At 31.9% G+C, this 24371-nt stretch overlaps 2 pseudogenes; both read right to left on the bottom strand.

Annotated features, from left to right (window-relative positions):
- Positions 1 to 253: 253 nt before the first annotated feature.
- LOC149537733 (myosin-6-like) lies at positions 254 to 1950 on the bottom strand (annotated as a pseudogene).
- A 655-nt stretch (positions 1951 to 2605) lies between these two features.
- LOC149537732 (myosin-11-like) lies at positions 2606 to 19969 on the bottom strand (annotated as a pseudogene).
- Positions 19970 to 24371: the final 4402 nt, after the last annotated feature.

Genomic DNA, 24371 nt, shown 5'->3' with positions numbered 1-24371 from the left:
TTATTATTTTTTCAATAAAATAAATTTTGGTAGGTATGTTCGAAATTTGAATTTTGAGTGGAAATTTTTGAAGTGGATAGAAACAGGAAAATACAAGGAATGTCAATGGGAAAATAGTTTGAGGAAGAATGTGAACCAAATTAATGAGTAGAAGAATGTTTTGTATGCAGAAATATATGAATATGAAGGAAGTTTAGTGTTGAAATAGGAAGCTCTAGACAAATAGTAGAACAAGGAGTTGAGTAGATCTAGACTAAGTGTGATTGGATGCAGATCTCGATTGCTGCAAATGAACTATTCATAATGTTGTTATAAACTGAATATTTTGCAAGTGTTTGATTTAAAATTAATTGAATAGAAGTTATTACCTTTCTTTAATAGTGTCGTTATCTAGGTCTTATTGTGTGTATTCCCATTAAATTAGAATACAGATTTGCAGTAAAGAAGAGAATAAAGATGTTAAAATAAATAATTTGTAAAGGACAAGCGTGTGAAAGAGAAAAATAACAGTACTTTCAGCTTAAAATGATTGTCAATGAAAAAGTGTCCTGTAAATAATGCATGCTATAACAAACTTTCCTCGGCTAAAGCCAACATCTCGGGGTACACACTTGATAAGTGTGTCAATGTTTTCTTAAATTGGAATAATATTTCTAATAAATTTAGAGTCATAAGTACTTCAACTTTATTTCAATATTCATGTAGATGATTGCAGTTGTAATGCAGGTAATAGCCTAAAAGAGGCTTCAGAATTATTAGGATTTGTGATGAGTAGATGTATATAAATAACTGGCCTTGGTAGCTTATTCTTAATTTCGGCCGACTCCTTGATGATAGGTACCTTGTTCGAAACGGTAACCTACAAAAAAAAAAATGTTGGTTACTCTCTGGTTGTAACATGTAACAATCAATATATGATAGTAGTCATACCAAAAAAAATTTTAAAAAGAAGGTAATGCGATATTCAAAAACTTACTTTTATGTATCGGGTTTCTCAAGCTCATCATAGACACTGTCAGTAGTGTCAGTAGTCTTCAGAAAAGAAAATAAATGGAATTAGAAAACTAAGCACAATTGCATTCAACCCTTTAAATGAATCTTCAAATCCCATAAAAGAAACACCCAAATTATGAAAGAAACACCCAAATTATGTGCGATGATGAATGAAAGTGATAATCTACCTGAGTAGCTGTGGCGATTAAGCTTTCTGAAAAGACCTTTATACGTGACTCTAACAATGTTATCTGATGAATAACTTCACTTTTAAGCTTCTCAACTTCTGACTCTATTTCCTTAGACTTTCTAACCCATTCCTCACTCATCTTTTGGGACTCAACATATTTCTTCTCAACTTCAACTTCTTTCTTGCCTGCCTCATGTGCTTTTTCCAAAGCCCTTTTACTTTCCTCTCTCTCTTTATCTAAGGAGATTTTGGTTTCTTTAACCTTAACTTCAATTTCGTTCATGGTAGATTGCAATTTTGTAATTTTTTGTGAGTATGATACTTCCAAGTCAATCTACAAAGAAAAAGATTTGAATATCACCAAATAGTAAACTTACAATACAAAGAAATTATTATGTGACCATATGAATTACGAAGTAGATATGACTTGTGCATCACAAGTTGTGCAATTAGGTGCAACATATTCAAGTCCTATATTTTGTTGACCATCTAAAATTTTAAATCAGATGAAATGGAGCTTTATAAATTGTTTAAAAGGGAACAATAGTAACAAGACTTGAAAATTCAAGGTGAAGATTATTAGAATTTTGTCATCTACATGAATATTATTTTTGAGAAACTTATTTGTTCTTGCATGAAGTCTCCAATAGAAGAATAATTACCTTTATTCTCTTCTCTAGTAGGAGGGCTTTTGTAAGCTCATTTACTTGTTTCTCCAGCTTGGTTTTTGCAGATTGCAATGCACCAATCTCCCTAGCATCCTGCATACGGAAGTTAATTTTTTCTTGCAAACAAAGATGTCAACTCAAATTCCCATTAGATTACAAAATCCAACAATAAAAAAATATAACTTGAATGGAATTCATATATTCTGTAGAAAATAATGATGATTAAGCACTTATTAATAGCTTTAAAATTTAAAGTTTTTTCATGAATCAAAATAATTAAGTTTTCTATGATACAATTGTTACAATAAGATCTAATTTTTCAATTTGAGAATTTTTTTATCAGAACAAAAAAGGATGGCATCACAAACATGTGAAAATTATAAATCATTTTAAATTGGTGTCTAAATAATATTATTTTTTATTCTTATAGTTTTTTCAATTTGTATCTTTCAACCTAGAGGCCAACACATGTAAAAAGTACATTGTAGCCTTCTACATTCATAATTTTTTTCAAGGCTGTTCCATTAAATGCATGCTAATGAATAATTTGAATAATTACATAATGACAAATTTATAAATCTATTTGAAAAAGAGGGGTAAAAATTTATTAAGACAGAAAGGAATACAACAAGGAGAGCTCAACAAGGAGCTCGATCCTGAGCAACAAGATCATCAAATTCTTGCACCATCTGAAAAGAAAGTTGCCTCCTATCCATAATATTCCAACCCGGATCATGACTAGAAGCCCATTTGGCTAAACAATCAGCAGCTCTGTTCCATCTATTAAAGATCGCTACATAAAGATCAAGTGATAAAATGGCAGTTTAAGTCACCCATTGTTAAAGAAACAAAAATAATACCTGTATAATATTCGAAGCTGTAGTTTGAGACCCATGTATTCGAGCATCCAATTCAACGAGTTTTCCAGTCATAAAAAAAATCTTTGTTTTCCCTACCTGTATAGTTCCAAAAAAATTTGATTGTAGGTTAACATTTCTAGAAATCAGACATCGTGAAAGCACAACTCTTCATTTTGGAGAGACTTTTGAGACTTTCTATTAAATTTTACTTGTTCGATTTCCCAGTTGAATAATAATCACAATAAGAGGCATGTTCTTGTCAAGACAGAAATTCCGTGCTCATGTAGAAAATACTTTTAAGGTAAATTGTAGGTCGCTACCAAGAAAGACACTATATTTCTATAGGAAATGCCATCATGGAAATCAAAGAGAGAAATATTTTTTATTTATCTCTTGTATTAATTAATGATATGCAATTCTAACCCTTGTTGGAACAAAAATTCTGATCTTATCTTTGGGCCATACATGTGTGCAACATCATGCTCACTCAAGGATTGATTTCCCTTTTTATTTCAAAAATGGTTTAACAAAATTTGTCTTTTGATATTATCTTGTTAATTTCGGTGAAATACAATTGGTGTCGTATGAAGGATATCTTGTAGTGGTATAATGTTATTAAAAGACAAGTCATGTAACGTTTACTAAGTGTTCTATAATAACATGGAAACTTAAAGTATTGAAGTTGGAAGTGAATATTGAGTTAGAGTTCGATAAGAAAATTGCATACATCATGTGGTCAACAAGTGTCATATATGGTAACACTTGAATATAGGGAGAGTTAGAGTTAACTTTCAAAATACTTAGATAAAACAACTTTGATATGAAATGTTTATTAAAAATCTAAAAACACCCAATAAAATAAAACTACTATTCCATTTCTCAAAATAATTGGGAGTACACACAAAAAAAAATTCAAATAACAAAATAGATAGCGACAAACAAATTTCTTTTTCAATATAATATTAAAATAAAAATTTTAAAAATAATTTTAAACTTAGAATACAATATTCCGTACAAAATTTATCTCTAGCACTCTTAAGATGAACCCAACTACATATGATCAAAGTTGTCCATAGCACCACTACATCTTTTAATAGCTAAACGCAATCATAATTATGATCTATAAGTACTCAAAACACCATATTCTACTATATATTGGATTTTTGGGATCATGGTGTCTTAACAATTGACTCCTTATTATTTAATTATTTCTTCTACTTTCTTTGGAAATTCTAAAATTTAGGAGATTAGTACTATAGTTTTCTATGGTGGGATTGAAAATTTATTTCAATTTCTATAACAATTACCATTTTGAAGGAAGAAAGTTGTAGGGTTATCATTTGGAATTTAGGGTAGAGTTTACTTGTTAGAAGTGGTATGAGGTATGGAATGTATCTAAAATGAATTTGGAAATTATTTATACCAAGCACTTTATGAGTCGGTGAGATGGTTTTTGAACCCATAAGTGCCTTCTACTCATGTGTTGAGCTTTATAAATATGTGGCTTCTTAGTGTATTTCACAATGAAAAGTTCAATATTCTACAAAAGTGGCATTTGTCAAAGTTTATCTGTAGATCTCTATTGTTATTAATATTGAAGAGCATTGGCTCTATAGATTATAATTTAACTTTTATTTATGACATTATAGTTGAATTCTAACTTGTGGAGTGTGGGTCTTTTGTGAAAGGGGTTTACCATGTTTATAGCATTAAGCTTTTACTCATTTAAATCTGAATCTTATGTCTGTCAAATTTGTACCGATGAAAGAGTTCATACAATTATTTTACATTCTCTCTCCTATTAGATTTAGAATATGGGAGCATTTTAATGCACTTTGCTTCCTTCCATAGAGCTATCTAATGTTGCTACCACATTATTTATTCTCTATTCAAAACTCAAAAAATATATTGCATACAAAATCTTCTAATTGTTGGAAGAATATTTCTTCCCTTTGTCTCTAATGGGGTGCTCCTAAAAAGTACATGGATAATTGGAGCCTTGGAAATAGTTAATTTTCCAATAGTCCCCCTTAATCGTAATCTATCATCCATGTTAATTTTACAAAAAAATATTAATTCCTACTTAGGAACTTAAAACTTTCTCTATTTAATGTCTTTGTAAAAATGTTTGCAAGTTTATACTCAAACCTAATAATTGATGTTTATCTCATCATTCTTAACTTTCTCTCCTAAATAATGATATCTATCTTTTACATGCTTTTCTTTACTAAAAAATATTAGAATTTTTTTCAATTCTATAGATGATACATTTTTCATAAAATATAGTTGTACCAAACTCTTGTTCTTCATTTAGTTTTTCCAAGATTCTATGTCTCCAAATAGTTTGACACAAGGCTACATTTGCTAGTATATACTCAAATTTAATTTTAAAAAAGAAAACTATGGATTATGCCTTGGAATACAACACATCCTAATGTGACCTTCCTATCATCTACACTTCTTACAAAATACACACACATAAATGTACATGCGTATATATACATATACATATATATTGATACATACATAAATATATGTATATATATATACATACATATATATGTATATATACATACATACATATATACATATACATATATATACATATATATGTATGTATGTATATATATACATATACATATATGCATACATATACATATATATACATATATATGTATGTATATATATATATATATGTATATGTATGTATGTATGTATATATATATATATATATATGTACATATATATACATATACATATATATATATATATATATATATGTACATATATATACATATACATATATATATATATATATATATATATGTACATATATATACATATACATATATATATATATATATATATATATATATATATATATATATATATATATATATATATATATATATATATATATATATATATATGTATGTACATGTATAGACATATACATATATACATATACATACATATATAGATATATATATATATATATATATATATATATATATGTATATATATGTATATATATATGTATATGTATATGTATATGTATATTTGTATATATGTACATATGTATATATATCTATATATGTGTTTGTAAATTTATATATATGTATATATATGTGTATATAAACATATGTATATATATATACACATATATAGATATATATATATGTATGTATGTATGTATGTATGTATGTATAGATGTGCGTGTGTGTGTGTGTGTGTGTGCATTTAGACCAATATCATTTGCCACACTACACAAAATACCATCCTTTGATGTCATTCACATATATTAAGATTATCCTACCAAATTATCAATGTGTCTCATTTGAAGTCTCTATAAATATAAAAATCAAACTTACTACATACATTACATTAGGTCTAGTCATTGTCAAGTACAGTAAACCTCCAATTGACACTTCATATATAGTTTTACTCACATGGTTGTTATAATCTTCATTGCTTAACTCTAGACCTATGCATGTAGGTATACATGTAGTTTTCATATCTTGCATTAAAATTCACTTTAAAAAAAATCTAACTATCTGGAATGCTCTCTTTCAGTTCAAAGATTTTTTTGCATAATTTTCTTGAGAGATAAGTACACATTGTTTCTTTATTTATTTATATGCATGAATATACTTTAGGAGACCTATCTTTGTCATTTCAAATTCTTTTCACATGTACTCTTTAATATTTGTAATGTGAATTGATTTTATGCATTAAAATTAAATTAGTACATATGAGAGTTATTGTTCTCCATAAATTAGTGATATGTTGGTAAAAAATACCAATTTATTGTTTCCAACTAAAAATTATCATGATAAGTTGTCTTATCACTAACATGTTAGTGATAAGATATACAAACTTATGATTTGAGAATTTCATTATAACCCATTTATATGTTCTTTTTACCCTTCTCATCCAACTATTGTCTCTTCACTTTTGGCACAAAGGCATATTCTATACACCAAAATACTATCAAGTTCTTAATTGTCCACTTCCATTTTTTAATGCTTTATGTGGAATCTTATCAAGAAAAAAATTTATGGGACATTCACTTATAAAATATACTATTACTGCAACAACTTCACATCAATATCATTTACTAGTGCCTTGGATTTTAACATTCTCTTTAAAATTTGCATACTAATCCTATTTTCCCTCTTGGCTACTCTATTTTTCTAGAGAGTACAGTTGGTTTCCAACTCCTTGATGTCATAATGTTTTAAAAAATTATAAATCATTTGTAGGTATACTATTCATCATTGCTTGACCTTTTCACCATGATAGAGTGTTCACTCTTCTTCTCGTCCTAGGCCTTAAACACCTTGAAATTGCAAAAGGGCTAGACTAATGTGCAAAGGATAGATATATTTTTATGGCTATAAATATATATGAAGGTCATCAAATATTAATTTATTATAATAAAAAAATTGTATGACGACATAAATTAGTTTGAAATAGATCCAATAGTGCTTTTTCCTTTATAGAGTTTCCTGATTGAAAGGAAGACCTATGTTGCTTGCCTAAAATGTAGACTTCAGATCTAACACGAAGCTCCACTATTGATGGTAAACCTTAACCATACCCTTCATGTAAAAAATATTAAAATTTTCCTAGCCTATATGTCTATACCTTAGATCCAAAATTTTAGAGGGCTCTTGAATAAATATCTTGAAGTTTGATTTTTATTATAATGATGTACATTTTAGACACCCAAGAGTTGTAACTATGGAATGAGATGAAAAAAAACTTATCTATCATGAAAGGAAACATTTTGTTCCTTTACGTTGCTCCCATCTAGAGTTACCCCATCCTCTGCCTCTTGATTCTATCTAGGGATGTTTCTCCCCTTGCAATAGCATTAAGTTTTGAAAGCTTATTATGACAAAGAAGACATAAACCTATTTAGGCCTTGCTAATGGTTTTGAAGAGAGCTCGTAAAATTATCCGCCATCAATATTGAGAGCTTCTTTTCCTCTTTGATGGAAATCCCTATAAGACAAAATTTAGTGGGAAGCATTGGAAGGATTTTCTCCTAATATTTTTCTCTTCTATTGTCTTACTATTTATCTATAACTAGTTTAGCAAATTAGAAACTCTTGTGTGGACAAATGAAATGGATTCATTGTCTTTCATTTGGAGATTCAAAATTCCCTTAAATATTTGGAACTTCATAAATGTAACTTAATAGTTTCCATATGGCTTGTTTCAAATATTTTCTTAGCTTCCTTTGTATAGTTAGCTATTTATATTATTTGAAATGTTACCTCTATTAGACTAGGGTCTTTTGTATCTATTATACTTGTCTCCTCTAGTTAGGATTTTTTGGTTATTTATGATGATTAAAACCTAATATGGGATAGTCACATCTATAAACCCACTAACCATTATCTCCAAAGATCATTTTCAACCATGATGGTCTTATTTTTATTGTTTTAGGCAGCATAGTTTTGTCAATTAAACAATGGCGGCTACTAGCAACTCTTATTATCTTTTCCAACAATGCAAACTTTAATTGTCAATAAATAAATGCCCTGTTGGACTACTTCCAATGTTCCCCTTCTAGATTTGTGACATGGCTTAAATATCTCTTCTATTCCAAGTCTAGTGGTTTTATTAAGTATTTATTAGTTGATCTTTTGACGCAATGATAACCATAGCTTGTAACAAATGGTATTAGAGCTTGGTCATAGATTGAACCTCCTTGAGAAATATTGAGGGGGTGAGGGGTGATTGTAGAAATAATATCCAATGTTCCCCTTCAAGAATCGTGACATGGCTTAATTGCCTCCTATCTTTTATAAATCTAATGGTTGTAAGGGTATTGATAGGTTGATCTTTTGGAACAATGACAATCCTAACTTGTAACAGGGCCTTCAAACTCTGATAGTTTTTATTGGATTTAAAGCCCCAAAATACATAGAGTACTTAGAAAATTTTATAATAAATGTTGGATAAAACTTCCAAAACATCACAAAATCTAAATGTCATATCTATTTTATTGATGAACAGGATTTGAGAGTTACTCATAACTAGAGCACCTAGAGGAAAGATTGAAGTTATGAGAAGGAAGTAGCAATGAACATTTGATTAGATAGACTTTGATAAAACAAAGTAATTGTTTATGCCAAGGAAGCTAAGCCTACCTTAAAAAAAGAGTAAAATACTAAGGAGTACTGAGTAGTGCTATTGTTAACTGAGCCACAGATAGTGGGAGAAAATTAACTGTTGACTAAGCATTAGCATCAATTGAGCAAGCTAGCTGATGCCAAGACATAAAGCTTAAATAGTGACTAAGAATTTCAGTGATGACCAAAGCTTAGAATTTAGTGATTGTTAAGTGATACTAAAAGATTAAATTCAAAGAAGTCATAAGATCAATCTGAATAAGTTGATATCTTGGGAGATGTAAAATGTGTTGAAGATAGCATTGATTAGATGGATCATTTAATTCAAGGTGATGATTAGGTAAAGACCTAACAAAAGGATTGTAGAGAAGTTTCTAGAGGATGATAAGGAAGATTGATAGATAAATTAAATCAAGTTGAATCTAATGGTACAACCTAAGATCTATGATGGAATTAGAAAATGATAAAGAAAAATTTCCTATCTAAGGAGGTACAGAGCCAAACAAAAGAGGTGGGCACACATACAAAGATACAAAGGATCAAGAAGTGTGATTTTGTATGTGAAGGAAGAAGGTTGATTAGAAACACATAAGTGAGTGTATGTGAAGCTAAAAGAGAGAGCTTGCAAATATGATGTTGTTTCTGATAAGTGAATTTAAGAAAGAGGCTCAAGCGTTGATGAGAATATTGGATTGGTTCATAATAGAGCTCACTTAGAAAGAGTGAAAAAGAGTGACATGTTGCTAGTGGTTTTTCCCAAATTGGGTTTCCACATTAAACCCTAGTGTTGAAACTATGATGAATGTTTTCATTATATAATGCAAGTTAAGTTTATGATAGTTTTGTAGTAGAGATCAAGAAACAATAGGATAAGAACAAAATTGACATGTTTAAAGTTTAATTTTTCCAATGGTAAATATAAACCTTGAGTAACTAATTCACCCCCTCCTGCCTCTTAGTTACTCTAAATATTTTTAGCAATTGGTATTAGAGCTTAGGTATTATATAGAAAGTTTTAAGGGTACTCAAAGTTAAAGATGATGACAAACAAGAGAGATGTACCTAAGATGAACAAGGAGAACTTTCCTCTATGGTAGACATTGATGAAGTTGCACATATCTAGTATCAATGATGTTGTTGTCGATTTTATGAGCAATGAATATGTAGAGTTAGAACTTCTCCTCTAACTATTGATCAACTAAAACAGAAGCTAGAAGACAATCGAGAAATGTTAGAGATAGCTTCAACCCTAAGCTAGGCCAAGTTTGATGACCTAAAAGGTTACAATATTGTAAAGAAGATGTTAGATAGATTGAAGACCATATATGGAGTTGATGACAACATTGTAAGAGTCAAAGCAAAAATCTTGAGAGACAAATTTGATGATATAAGAATGTTGGAAGGCAATAACATAGTACAATACTACACAAGAGTTAAAGAGGTTGTTAATGTTATTCGAGGAGAAAATGGAACAATTAAAGATGAAATAGTGATAAGCAAGTTAGTGAGGATTGTACTTCCTATCTATTCCATTAGAATCTCTACAATTCAAGAACTAAGATGCACACCAGGTAACAATTTGATCTTAGAAGGTGTAGTTGGTAGACTCGCTGCTTTTGAGATGTCCAATTTTGATAATTACACATCTGCTACTATTGAATCTGCTTTCAAGTCACAACTAGTTCTTAGTAAGAAGAAAGGAAAATATGTGAAGAGTGAAAGTGATAGTTCTGATGATGTTATTGATGAACTTGAAGCCCTCATTACAAAATGGTTATGAGGAGGAAGAGGTAAATAAAACAGCAAATTTCCTATCATTTTTTTTTCCAACAACAAAGTTGTTCATATTGCTGCTAGATGTCCTAATAGAGAAAATTAGGATGAAAGGAAAGAAAGAAAGTACAAAAGAAGAAGAAAGGATGACAAAAGGTAAGAAATCTTGTTATATTATTGAAGAAAAGACTGATAATGAATATGAGAGTAATGATGATGGAGTTTTCTATGTTTCTATACAAAAGAAGAGTCTGATGATGATGAGAAAATTGCATTAATTTCTTATGTGAACAAAATTGATAGTGGATGTTATAATCATATGGCAAGTGATAAAGACAAATTTGAAGATATTGGTCCATAAAATGGTGGATGTGTTAAATTTGGTAATGATATCCCATGTGATATAAAAGGTAAAGACACTATTCAACTAACAAGATACCATGTGAGGGAAAGGCAAAGATACATGATGGTGATGATAATCTACTTAGAACTAGTGGAGTAGACAAGAGGTAACTTCTTATATCTAGACCTATTAAAGGAGACATATATTTTTGCATAGCAAGAAGATGTTTGATTATGGCACAAAAGATTATCTCATGTGAATTTTGATAATTTGGTGAATATCGGTAAGATAAAGAAAGTGAAAGGATAGCCTAAATTGAAGAATCCTAACAATGATATGTGTAAACAATATCAATTAGGAAAGATGACCAACTCTAGTTTTAAGAGTAAGATATATACTACTAATGATATTTTGGAATCAGTTCATACTGACCTATCTGGACCCATTGGTGTTAAAAGTTACTATGGAGATCAGTATTTCATTCTATTTGTGGATGACTACTCTAGAATGATGTCTATGATGTTTCTTAAAGTCCAATCTTATGCTTTTTAGTTATTCAAGTGGTATTTAGCAAGAGTTAAAAAAGAAACATGAAAGAGTCTGAAGTGTTTGAGATCTGACAGAGGTGGTAAATTCATCTCACATGAGTTTGACACATTCTACGATGATAAAGGAATTAAGAGACAAATGTCAGTACTAAGGACCCCTGCTCAGAATATGATAGCTAAAAAGAAATAGATTAATAATGGACTATGCAAGAACCCTAATGATGGAGAAAGGCGTATCACATAAATATTGGAGAGAAGAGCTTAGTACTAGTGTCTATACCCTGAATAGTGTTCGAGTCAAGAAATGTACAAATGCTACACCTTTTAAACTATGCTATGGTTATGCTCCTAATGTTAAATATTTAAAAATATTTGGAAGTGGATGCTATATAATGAAAGATAACAAGAATGGAAAACTTGATGCAAAAAGTGATAAAGGCATATTTCTAGGTTATCCCAAAAAAAGAAAAGCTTACAAGTGTTTAAATTCTTACACTAACAAAGTTGTGGAAAGTGAAAATGTGAGAGTTGATGAGTTTATAGAAGAAGATGACGCTTCGTGTAATGAAAATCTAAGGACTATAGTACATTCATCTATGTCAATGATGATGCTACTTCCACTCAGTATGAAGAGATAAGTCAAGCTACAAGTTCCTATCAGATAGGAAATGATGGAGTGCAAATGCAAATTGCTAAGCAGAAAAGAGTTGGTGCCAAGAAATAGATTGTAGATGCCAAGTCACAGATAGGGAATGTCAACCATCAGATAGTGAATTTTTAGAATTCAGAACCTTAGCCAAAACAAGAAGATCAAGAAGATCAAGATCAAGATCAAGATCAAAGATGATACTGGAAGGCTTATCACTGAACCACCATCAAGACTGAACAGTGATCTGAACTAGCAAAAGTGAGATTTAATCACACAGATCAAAATCTACTATTTTCTTTCTTATCATTATAAAAAATAGCTATTGAAATAATTTTAACAGAGGTTGGCCTAACAGTCATTTGAAGACTTAATAATCTTTGTAAATCCTTTAACAAGGTGATATTCTAAATAGAATAATCGAAGTACTCTTACAAGGCCACTACTAATAGAGTGATTAAATTATCTAACCAGGTCACATTTAATAGTGTGTATTGTAACCTTTAATAGGGTTAGCCCCTAATAGAGCTCACTTCAAATGAGTGAAAATGAGTGACATGTTGCTGGTGTTTTTTCCCAAATTGGGTTTCCACGTTATATCCTAGTGTCAAAATTGTGATGAATAATTTATGAATGTTTTCATTATACAATGCAAGTTATGTTTATGATAGTTTTATGGTAGAGACTAGGCAATAGTACAAAAAATAAGATAAGAAGAACAATGATGTGTTTAAAGTTTAATTGTTCAAGTGGTACATATAGACCTTGAGTAACTTATTCACCCCTCCTCTTAGTTATTGTAAATATTTTTAGTAGTAATTACATAGGGACTATTGCCAATGTTGGAAATATGTGAGCTTTTTAACTTATTGTGGTAGGTATCTCTTTAGTGCCAATTTTGGGTTGTATATTGTGCTAGTGTCAAAAAATAATCACTATAATATTAAGAAACAAAATTATAGAATTCTATTTGATGACAATTCTTGTCTGGTGCCATCAACAGAATAAAGATTATGAAAATTGTAATTGAAGGAAAAGATTATCTCAAATGAATAATTGAGGAGTGTATTTGAATAATCTTAAATATTGCCGGTTGTAAACAATTTACTCATAAATGTATTTCTACCTAAATGCCCAAGTACTAGGAATATTAATCATTTTTGGGACTTGTGGACAGCTAGAACATTTCCAAGCCATGCCATGCAAAAAGAACTTAGAAATCATCCTAAAAACTTGGAAATGTTCAACATAATTATCAAAAAATGCTAACCATTGTCAAAATGGTCCCCAAATAATCCTAGGGATGGTCAACTATTTTTAGAAGTAGATAAGAAAGATAAATTTATCGAATATTTATAATTATTTAGGCACTATATTCTATGATTATTTGTTGAATGATCATTGATTCAATTGTTTTAGATTGATAAATATTATTATATTCCTCTAATGAATGTTAAAATATTTATATGAATCTTTAGATCATACATAACCATCCTCTGTTATTCCTATCATAAAAAATAGATCCCATAAATCTATTTATGGATCCTTTGTCCCCCTTCCCCATCCTTAAAATTGAGGGTGACATAGTTGTAAACTTAGAAGAGAAAGGCGAATCATGAGATGTTATGAATGGAAATTTTCTCAATTGAAATGAAGAAAATCCAACATTATAATGTGAGTTTTTATATTAACGAAATGCAAATTTTAAATTTAACATGTGATATAACCAAATGCAAAGTTTCAATTTAACATGTAATATAATCAAATGCAAAATTTCAATTTAACATGTAATATAGTTTTGTGTGACATGCAAAATAAATAAATGCTTTGAATTATGAAAACATGAAATTGGACATGTACCTGATAGCCTTGGAGACCCACTTTTTCCAGTAAAATTTTAATTGCAGACTTCTTATCATAGCTACAATATGTTATCAATAGAACTAAAAATTAGAAATTGATATTTCAGCAGAATTTATTTAAATTGCATATTGTGTCAAATTTGAAGTTTGACCATTGCTTGGATTTTCTAATAAAGCAGTGTTGGAATATGAAAACATACCTAACACCTAAGTCTTCAAGGGTGCCACTACCAAAGCGATAAAAAAAATCATCAAATGCCAGCCTTATAGGATACCTTGCACAACTTATTCTGATTGCCTCCATGACACCCTACAATACAAATAGAGCATAACTTCTAATGAAATGTTGGTTTTAAGAACGTTTTCATAATTACTGACTGTAGAAATCTCAATACCATTAAAAATGAGATATGCCTTATTTCTCACTACTAGAAAAATAAGAGAATCAAATGTAGAATACATGGTTAAAGGATACTTACTCCACAACGTAGTTGTTCTCAAAATTATGTGGCTCTTGATTATTATTTGGTTTCACACAACGTATGTAGTGAGAGTCTGTTGAGCTCAATGTGTCTAGGAGACATTGCAGTTGTTTCTAATTTTTTTTTTTAAAAAAGAATCAATTAATATTTGAGTTCTTTGAAGATGACTAATGTCAACAAAATTAAAAGTTCAAATGAATACCCATCACAAATTCCAAGAAGCATAAATTATAAATGGGAAGAAGAAGAGCACAATAAGTAAAAATCATAAAATTCTAAAACATAGAAACTGCATTGTCACTGTACAAGAAAACACCTACCCTACCTTGAAATGTGTACCAATTGAGGGGGGTTTTGATAACTTGCAAGGTTCATTAGTTTCCTTAGGAAAGAGTTCCTTAACAAAGGTACATTTTGAAGAATGTAATAGATCTGGATGCTCTTTCACAACATAATCTTTGTTCTTTTGAAGAAAAAAATCAGTCTGGTATGTAACCTGTCACACCGATACGATAGAGGAGATAAGCATTCCTATTATACAAATGCTAGACTTATAAAAACAAGTTATTATAAATACATGAGTTAAAGGAAGTAGTTTCTCACTTCACCACCATAGTGAAGAATTGTGAAGTTAGTGAGAGAAAGTCTTGGTTTGCTGAATTGCTTATTGTTCTTAAAAGTTCGGTAAAGACTTTCCGCAAAGGTCTTATGGGTTGACTCTAGCGACATACTGCAAAGACAAAAGAAAGATACATACTAGTAAGAAACTTTATTCACATGTCCTTGTTATTGACTTTAATAATTTTGTATTAGTAACTAAGCATCGACATGGCCTACTCATAAATCATTATGTATCCCATGTAAATTGATATAAAAACAGAATATTTGCTAAAACAACATACCTTCCTTGAATGATTTCCCCTAATTAAACATAACGGTCCTATTATCATATAAAAACCCAAGAGAAAAGTGAATTATATTCAGCGCCATTAGTTATTTGTAGGATGACTGAACCTAACTTACGTCCCTTCTTAATTTTAATTTCTTCTATTAGAACCTATTTGTTGTTTGCCCAAAAAATTTATACACAGAAAGAGTGACTGGTCACAAAACTCCCCATTTGTCTGTAAGTGTGTCTGCTTTCGTTATATCAATAATGTAAATATCAAGTCAATTGTCATTGATCCAAGCCTTTGTGTTTTGCCTATTTTAGATGTAATTATGACCTAGTTTTTGTCTCATTGCTGAAGTCCAATGTGAACTCTCATCTTCATCCAGCTTCCGCCAGTGTCTGTGGAATTTTGATTTTGTTGAACAATTGAGATATAATTTTGCATTCACTGTATCCTGTCCTCATAGCTTTTGAAAAATGTCACTCCTATGTTCATCCCATTCATTGTCTTATTCCCGTAGTCATTGGAAATGTCACTGTTATTTTGAATTAGCCGATGACATATGTTTGGTGACAGTTTTATGAGTAAAAAAAGGGTATCAGAAAAAAGGGCACATCGTATGATGTCGAATGAACATTAGGGAGGAAGCTAAGATAAACATACCAGGCATCATCCCGAAGAGCAATGATTCCGCCAGATTTCTGCATATACAAAATACAATTACCTTAATATCGCTGGCCTGGATTTATCAAATGTTTATCTTCTGATAAATGCAATGTGTGTACAAAGGATCATTCCGCGTTTTAAATATTTACACCACAGAAATTCTATAGAAACTTATTGAGTATTTAAAGAGCTTTAAACGGGATGTTTACCAAGAGCCTTCACAATGACATTGAGTGTGTGTTTGAAATCGAAATAAGCTTATAAATATAAAAAAACAGCGAAGGAAATGGAAATCGAAAAGACCTTTTCAATCAGATCCAAAACATCTTGATTCTTAGGACATTGATTGTCGCTCCACTCAACTTCTTCCATGTTGAATACATGCTGCACATTACATACAAAAATCCATGGAAAAAGCAAGCATTATATGCAACACAACAGTATTAAAATAGTTAGGCAAATTAATATGCGCGTTAAGAGAAGAAAAATGTACAAAAATTATTGTTCTATGTAAAATACCAATATTTTAATAGATATGGAGCTTTCTGACCTGATTGAAGTGCTGTTGCAGCTTCTCGTTTGCAAGATTGATGCAGAACTGTTCAAAACTGCAATGCAGAAGAGAGAGTAGGTTTCACCTTTTCTCAATTAAAAATTTCCATATAATGAATACATATTTCACAAGACGAAAAGATTTCATCTGTAACTCACGAAATTGCAGTGATTAATCACTGACAACGACAAGGCAGTATGAACCAATCTTAGTTTCTACGAATAAAAGATACCTGTTATTCTCAAAAATTTCAAAACCACACATGTCGAGAACTCCGATTTTAGTCTCTGAGTCAGGATCCTGGCCAATTGACTCATTTATTCTTTTTACCAGCCTACACACAAATGGCACTGCCTTAAGCAAGAGCCCATATAGCAATATATATTCTACAAAAGCTAATAAAAGTGTTTCACTCTCCAATTGCATTCTTCCTTTAGACCTTGCTCCAAAAAAAAGCAGGCCTCACAAAATGGTATCTCATACCAGTCAAATAATCGAGAGTATACTAATTTTGCCAGTCCATCTCGGCTGTTAACTGCAGCAACTGGATCAAGATGTTTTGTGATGCTTCCATGTGGAGTCACAATGACATGCTTACAAACAGAGTCTTGTAGACCTTCAATATCACACTTAAGAGAATATAAAATGTGTTTCAGTCAGTACACAACCAAAAAGGGTCAGTACACACTCAAGGTTGAAAGGTAACTACTGTAGCAATACATTTAGAATGGATACATACATGAACAATTCGGCTGCCGTCCTAAGATGAAACCTAGCTTTCTCATCTCTTGGCTTAGACGAACCGCTCTCTTCCCCTTGAGTAAAATCCACATTACCTAAATGGAGAATAGCTGCCACAACTCGAAATATTGCATCCTGAAAACATCAGTACGTTGATTCAGAAAAGCTGTAAACATAAAGTTTGGATGAAACGGCCATTTTAATTTCTCATTCTACGAAATGTCATTCATACTTGTTGTTTGGGAGCGATTCCAACAACTTCCATTGCTTCTCGCGTTTTAAAGTACTCTTGAGCTTTCTCAACTCCAGGAAGTTGGGGCTCATTGTTCAAATAATGAAACTCCCAACTTATTTTTTTTATTGGATCTGTTAACTTATATTTTTCAATATCCTGAAAACAGAAATGAAAAAACCAAGTGTTTCTGCGACTGTTAGCATTCTGAGATTTCAAATCAGCGATTTAAATAGATTCATAGTACGAGATATACAGTAAACATTATTGAATCTTATATTTCAATGGCCACTTGTAAATTTGTAATCACAATAACCAAATGACTGTATTGCTGCATACCTGTTGGGGTGCAGCAAAGAGAAGATAGAAACAATGGTAGTTTCTCTCACGATCTGAAATTTGGCAAACACGAGACCTTTCTAGCAGATATGTTCGAACAGCAGCTCCCGATATTTTTCCATCCTTGTCAAATTGTAGCTCAACAAATTTACCAAAACGACTGCATGAAATAATATGAACCTTAGTGAGAGGAAATTGTACTCTTGATAAGCCCAGCCACGTATTAACAATTTAGGCTCTAGAAACTAATTATATTCAATTTTTTTTCAATTGTGCATGCAATGAACACTCTTAAATAAATTAAACATTGACCTGGAGTTGTTGTTCCTAACAGTTTTTGAATTTCCAAAAGCTTCGAGAACTGGAATTGACTGCAGGAATATAAAAAGAGAATTAGAAATTGTCAACGAAAACATATGGTAATATAAAAGATTGAGATGGTAACACTTAATGTTGATTGCTGTAGATACACCTCAGCAATTATTTCTTACTTGTAGCACTTGATCCTCCACTGATGATCTCCCCCCAGTACTTACTCCTCGGCCTCCCATATGAGCAAGATACCGCATAAGCATTTTGGTGGATTCTGTTTTACCTGCCCCACTTTCTCCACTCACTAGAATGGACTGGCTTCTCTTCTCTTCTTTCATCATCGCCCTGTATACTCCATTAAAATATGATGCATCAAAAAGAAGCTCTTCGCTCTACAAAACACAGCTTCAATCAGAAAATTGGAGAGGCGGCGTACCTGTATGCAGCATCTGCCACGGCATAGACATGTGGACTTAACTTATGTGTTGCCTCTTTGTATTTAGCCATCATTTGATCACCATACAAGTGAGGAAGTTTTTTAAACGGATTGATGGTAATCAATATACTCCCAATGTAGGTCTGTCAGATAACACATGGCGCCACCAATATACAAATGTTGCTTTTAGTAACACGCTGGTGCCGTTTATTGAAAAGCATACATATTGTACTTTAAGGAAGAGTAAAACCTAATTACAACCGTGTCATAACCGGTAAGAACAAATTAAACAGATATAGAGTATCTAAATCTGGCTGTATAATCATCATAATAAGATAGTTAAAATAAAACTCCGACAACTCACATAAATCAGATCTGATTTATATCTAGATGCCAGATTTTGTAGAACACTTGGCTCCTGCAAATAGTCAAGTTCTGTCATGTCTTCCACTCCTTGTGGCAAAGCTCTAGGATCCTTTGGGCATACATTTACCAAGTCTACAGTCCCAGGCTGCACACAACAACTATAAGCTTAATACTTGCATTTCCATACCAGGAAGCATGGAATATGATAAACAAGCATTTTAAAATGCTGGAAACAATATTAGTAAACAAAAGCCCTTGTTCTTTTCTAGAAACCTATTGCCATTGGCAGGAATTTGTTAGATCAAACGTTGCTAGCAGTCACAGTTCAAAAAATAAATGCAAAGGGATTGTCAATAAAAGTAATGCATTGGAGTACTTACAAACTGTCTATCAACCCTCTTAACGATAACTTGCTCTGGTATCTCCACAACTTCTGCATCGACCCAGGCCACTTCAGAATCTTCCTTATTAGAAACTTTCACCCATACTTGAGATCCTACACGAATGTTTACCGGCGCCGCCTGTATTATAAGCCAAATAGTGTCACACAGTTATATCCACATCCGAAAATATTCATTTGCCTCTCTTTCACAGCGATAGGAAAGAAAACATGGAATCCGAAATTCGAAATCAAGTGAATATCTAGAGTAATATTGCATTTCATAATCAGACCAAAGAGAGAAGTGACTCAACTAAAAATTACCCATGCGTGTTTCTCTAAGATAGTAAAAGTACACATCGTAATAAATGACAGAAAATATGACTCTGTTGTAAGATAGTAAAGCACATTGCCAACATTTCACTACGGAATGTAAGAAATATGAGATTATGAATTGTTATATTTACGAGGAAAAAACATCCTCTTTTCTAAGTAATTTGACCTTAGGAGCTTCTGTGACAGCCAACATCCTCTCGGCATCCATAATTTCTCCAGCAACAAGTCAGTATATCACAAATCTAACAGGCAACTGATATGATATTTTCCGCTTGAGCAAAGCTTTGTCCTCATGGCTGATTAAATAGCCAGAAAGAGCTTTGACTGTTCAACCGTACAGCTCAACATTTGCTCGCAATATATCTAATCAAATAAGTTACACAATAGTTTCTTAATATTTAATGACTAGAGTTTTGGTTTACATTTTCTTTTATGGGTTGAATGATCAATATCGATTTTATATACACCCTCAGTAATAAAAGGATGAATAATTATTATTTTAATGAAGCTTTTAAGACACTCTATCTTGTTTATACCCACGTCTAATAGATTAACCTGATATTAAAAACATTTGATTCAATGGTCGATACTGAGCTTTTTTATACTTATTCTGCAGTAAATAATTATTTCTAATTACAAATTTTTATGTGTTACTAAATTGAGTAACAATCCATGAGTGGTTATAATTAATCCATGTGCACAAATCTTCATTTTTCTAGGTAAACGGCTGAAGCCTAAGTTATTTAGTAGATTCGCTAGTGACCACCTCAATGAAAGGCTCACAATTTACCAATGCATTATAGGCTCTTGCCTTACTTATGTTTGAACTTATGTTTTCAAGGCATTTTACATTTTTTTCATTTTTATTTTTTTATAAGACCATTTTTTAATAGCACTAAGTGAAATATATTTTGAATCTAAGTTTAAATAATATAATATTAAATTGATGTTAAAATATTTCATTTAATCAAATTTTTTAACTAGGTGCCACACATAATTATTTTATTTTATTATAATTTTTTAAATTATTAATAAAATAAAAAAAAGTCATGAAATAAATTCTTTTTTAATAATGATATAAATAAATTTTTGCTTCATTTGTAAATTTTATTAGAGATAGAATATAACTTTTATTATTTAGTATCATCTATGCTGTGTACAGCCATACACACCACTTGTTTAGTCACACATGATCATCTTATTGATTAATATGGGCAAGTAATGCTTTTCCTACTTAGAATTAGATAAAACTAAGGAAGCTTAAAAGTACAAACTCCAAATTTTAGGTTTCCTTTCAAATTATATAAGAATTATTAAATTCATTTACGCCAATTCTTGAAATTTGATTGCCTTATTCAGATTTTTCAAAAGAAACACATGCTTTTTGAGAGAAGTAGGAAAATAATCTACTCCTATTTACAACTCTACACAATTACTTCACCCTTACTAAATTTTCACATACTACTAATTTTTTTTTGAAAGTATAAATAAATAGAAAAATATCATTTACTATTAAATTTAATATTTAATATCAGTTCAATTATGAGAAACCAATGTAAACATTTTTTTTTTAAATAACCTTCATTAAAATATTTATTCTGTTCTTTATAGTAAAGAAATATAAGATGTAAACAATATATTAGTAAAACCTATGAAAAGAAAGGCAGAAATTCTCAACTCTTTACAAACAATAATTTTTTGTCGACTCCTTCATTGAATACATTCCCAGCAGATAAAGCCTAGAAGTGCAAAATGTTGAAGGGTGCAGATTTCTTTCAAAGCGGCTTCTGACGTAGCCCGTGGCTTACGCAATCGTAATAATAATTATGGCAATTCGGCTTTCCATGTGCAGAAGGCGATGGTATAGGGCAATGGCTAAATCCTAATAGCTTTGAATTCACACTGAATCAAGTTATTTCATTTAAACGTTTGAATAATCTAATATAATTTCTTTTTATGAGTCATTCAACTTCTTTCAATAGATCAAAAATCTATTGACAACACATCACATTTGAGTAATATAATATTAAGAAAAAATGTGCTTCCCAAATATTTTATTTGAGATTCCTCAGCTGCCTCAGAGGTTGACATAGCATTATAATTAAGTGCTCTCTAATAAATGAACTGTACTCAAGATAAAATAACCGAATAATCTAAATGTGGGACGGATGGTTTCCTCTGAACAGAGGTATCTACTTAATATCAACCTAAACAATTACAATTCAGTGTGAAAATGTGAAAAATCAAACTATTGCAATCACTGATTATTAATCTCCTATCACAAATGATTATTAAATTGCTGAAAATAAATTCCCAGCTAATATCGAAAAATAACACAACTGCAACTTCACTTAAAATACGGAAAGAAATGCGCAACAGAATCAACACAATATTTTCGGACAAATTGTCCCTGGAAAAACCCCTAAGGGAAAACCAGTTCTACAGATGAGAAATTATATTAAACTTCAGCAAATCAAGAGATACAAAATTCCTTGCCTCACACTGGCAGAACTCCGACAACCTCCTAATTTCTTCCGCTGATATTTCTCACTGCTATCCCTGCGCTAACACTGCGCTCTTGCTAACACTGCAAGACTATTTACTAACACTGCAAACTGCTTCTCCAAAAGCTTCCTTGCTAACACTGCAAACTGCTTCTCCAAAAGCTTCCTTGCTAATACTGCAAGACTATTTGCTAACACTGCAAACTGCTTCTCCAAAAGCTTCCTCACTGTGCCCTTGCTAACACTGCAAGACTGTTTGCTAACACTGCAAACTGCTTCTCCAAAAGCTTCCTCATTTTTCTCCAAATGCCCCCTAGACCCCTTTTTATACTACTCTCGTTGGTAAACCAACGACCGAGATTAAAACAAACGAACGGCTGAGATTAAGACAACTCAATAGCCAATAATAGAATTGGTTGCAAGGTGTCCAAAAGGGAATCTCTAAAATTAGTAAATAATAACCATTTACTAATTTTTGGCAAGTGGACAAACAGCTGTCCAAACCACCCATAAATACAACCGCTATTCATAGATAAGGACGAACAGCTGTCCAAGCTACCCATAAATAGTGCTGCTATTTCCGGGTCAGAAATAACAGCTATCCAACTAACAATAATTAACACTCCCTCTTAGCGAGGAAGCTGTTCTGCATGACACCCATCTTATCTCTGAAGAAGATAAATTTGGGCTTTCCCAAAGCCTTCGTCAGAATGTCTGCTACCTGCTCATCTGTAGGTATGTATTGTAGTCGAACAACTTTCTTCAATCTGCACACGTGGGTCTCTTTGCTGTGTGCTACAAAGCCTTCTGGTTGTTCTATGTATACCTCCTCCTTCAACTCACCATTGAGGAATGTTGTCTTGACATCCATTTGATGGATCTGCCATCCCATCTGTGCTGCAAGTGAGATTACAGCTCGTATAGAAGTATACCTGGCAACTGGAGCAAATGTCTCCTCATAGTCTATTCCCTCCTTCTGAGAGAACCCCTTTGCCACAAACCTAGCCTTGTATTTCTCGATGCTACCATCTGCACCGTGCTTTATCTTATAAATCCAGCGTGATCCAACTACAGCCCTATCTATTGGTCTAGGTACTACCTCCCACACATCATTCTGCATTATTGAAGAATATTCCTCAACCATAGCATCTCGCCATACCTGATGTTCTGCAGCTTCCTGATAGCTAGAAGGCTCACTATCTACCAACTGACTAACATAGTCATTGAACTTGGCTGGTTCTCTTCGCTGTCTAGTACTCTTCCTAGGAGCTCCCACAAACTCCTGAGTATCCCTTTGTGCACAATCTTTGATGAAGTGATATCTGATATCTATATGTTTAGACCTATCATGAAACACTGGATTTTCAGACAACTTGATGCAACTCTGATTGTCACAATGTATCACAGTAGTTTCAACCTTCTGACCAAACAAGGCTACTAACAACTTCCGAAGCCATATAGCTTCACATGTCGCCATGCTAGCTGCTTGTATTCTACTTCTGCTGAACTTAGAGCCACAGACTTCTGCTTCCTGCTGAACTAAGATACAACTCCTGATCCCAAGCTGAAACAACACCCTGAAGTGCTCCTTTTGTCTGTTGTACTTCTTGCCCAATCTGCGTCAGTATAGCCTATCAACCTGATACCTTCACCTCAAACATATCTGATCCCATACTCGACTGTACCACACAAGTAACGTAGCACATGCTTAGCCGCTATCCAATGCATTCTCTTTGGTTCAACCATGAACTGACTAAGAGAGTTTACTGCAAATGCTATATCTGGTCTAGTGTTGACCAAATACATAAGCGAACCAATCAACTGTCTATATAAAGTGGGATCTACATCTTTCTCCTTAGATGTATCGTCATGCTCTGTGCTCACCTCCGGAACACCTGTCACTATCTCACGAAGCAATCTAAGTGCTCCATGATGAATATGGCCCAACCTCCTATGCCATAGCTCTCCAAGATCTCTAGTATTTTTGTTGCTCATAAGTGCCTTAGGAGTATCAAACTGCAATCTATAAAGGCGACCACTCCTAACTCCAATAGTTATGGGTGATTTCGAATCCTTGTGCTTAATCAACACATGTGTCCCTCTAAA

Source organism: Cupressus sempervirens, chromosome 9, assembly GCF_028749045.1.
Source record: "Cupressus sempervirens isolate cs-2001-9-10 chromosome 9, ASM2874904v1, whole genome shotgun sequence".
NCBI classification, from domain to species: Eukaryota; Viridiplantae; Streptophyta; class Pinopsida; order Cupressales; family Cupressaceae; genus Cupressus; species Cupressus sempervirens.
The sequence above is the reverse complement of the archived record's forward strand: the minus strand, read 5'-3'. Positions and strand labels throughout refer to the sequence as shown.